The 1,686-nt window shown below is 44.8% G+C and overlaps 1 pseudogene; it reads right to left on the bottom strand.

Annotated features, from left to right (window-relative positions):
* Positions 1–893: 893 nt before the first annotated feature.
* On the bottom strand, positions 894–1,461 carry LOC103600522 (annotated as a pseudogene).
* Positions 1,462–1,686: the final 225 nt, after the last annotated feature.

The following is a 1,686-nucleotide window of genomic DNA, read 5'->3' as shown; positions in this document are numbered from 1 at the left end:
GCCAGCCCCCAGAACATGGCATTAATAACAGTAGTTCAGTGAATGAATGGAGCTGCTATATTATCTCTGCTTTGCAACTGCAGAAACCAAAGCTTAGGTGGTAAATGTAACTTACCCAAGGACCCTCAGCCAATAAATGGTGGAGAAGGGATTTAAGCTCAGACCCCGGGACATCCCAGAGCTGTCTGAACCTCTGCTCTGTAGAGCTGCCTGCCACATTTCTCTGGTAGTCTTTGGGAGGTGGGGGTTAGGATTCAGAGAGAAGAGCAGAAGAACAAAAGGAAATATCTTGTCTCAGGTTGCCTCGTTCTTCAAGTTCCTCACTTTGCCACACAGCTTTGTCACCAGAACTCATGCCCAGGAGAACGCCTGGCTCTGCACAATGCAGCAGCTGGTACGTCATCGGTGGAATTCACTCCTGCGGGCCACCCTGCTGCCTCTTCCCAGCTCTGTGGACATGGGCAACTTATTTTACCTCCCTCAGTCTGTTTCCTTACTTGGAAGATGAAGACGACAGCAACAACAACAATAATAACTATCTGGCAGAGTAGATGCGAGGATTAAGTAAGTTAGTGGGTATACGGTGCCTAGCAGAGAACCAGAACACAATGAAGTCCAATAAAATGCCTTTTTCCTGACTCTCTCTGCCATCTTTATATCATTTCTATGGCAGAAGACATTCCGTGGCCTGAGGAACTGCATCTAAAAAGAACTTTGTAGAACAGTCTGTTTATATAAATCAAGCACTTTCCCGTATCATTTCAACTGTTCCCAACCCACTTACCTGAAAACAACATCTGCCTATGACATGGTTAAAAACCCAAGCAGAAATGTGCAAACTCCCTTATCTTTTTTATTTTTATTTTTTACTCTTATTTGCATTTATTTTATGAGAATTTATTCTCGAGCCATAAGTTTTTGTTTCTTCAGTTTCTTCTGGGGTATCTTTTTCTTCTGTGCAGCCTCCTCTTCTGGTTTGGGAACAATTTGTTCCTTTTCAGTAAGGATCATCTTGATGCGGCAGGGGGAGCTCATCTCTGGGTGAATCTGACCATGAGCTCTGTAAGTGCGGCGCACATCTTGGGTGCTTCGTTCACCTGGATATGCTCAATTACCGGAGAACCTACATATAAACCCTTATGTTCCGCATTACTCTGCATTTTTAAGTATGTGCAGCAAAAATTCAGCACTCTTTTTAGGCCACCAACCCTGTGTTCAACCCCACTGTTTGGCCTGGGCACACCGATCAACTCCACCATTGTAATGCCTGAATGATACGCATTGCTTCTGTAAGGTGACATCCTTCAAGTATCCTTTAGATACTTTGGTGGCTTTATGAATATGCATACTCTTGATGGCCTGAGCAGTTTCACAGATGTTCTTAAAGTGAACATGAAGATTTCAACCTCTTGATTTGCATGATTTTGTGGGGTTTTCTGGGTCAAGCGAATAACGAACCATTTTCAAAGGTCACCTTAGGCCTCTTCCTGGAAGAGCTGTGCAAACTCCCTTTTGCCTTGCTCGTTATTCAGAGGCCCAGCGACTGGATCAGGTGCTCCACTCCCATGTTCCCATCATCTAACTCTAGGTCTCTGGCACTTCTGCTAGAAAATGGACCGGTGAAAGGCAAAAGCCGAGGGAAATCCTGGGTGATCTGAGATCTCTGGGAGAAAAGAAAGGACCGTG

Source organism: Galeopterus variegatus, unplaced genomic scaffold (genome assembly GCF_000696425.1).
Source record: "Galeopterus variegatus unplaced genomic scaffold, G_variegatus-3.0.2 Scaffold3379, whole genome shotgun sequence".
Taxonomy (NCBI): domain Eukaryota; kingdom Metazoa; phylum Chordata; class Mammalia; order Dermoptera; family Cynocephalidae; genus Galeopterus; species Galeopterus variegatus.
The sequence above is the reverse complement of the archived record's forward strand: the minus strand, read 5'-3'. Positions and strand labels throughout refer to the sequence as shown.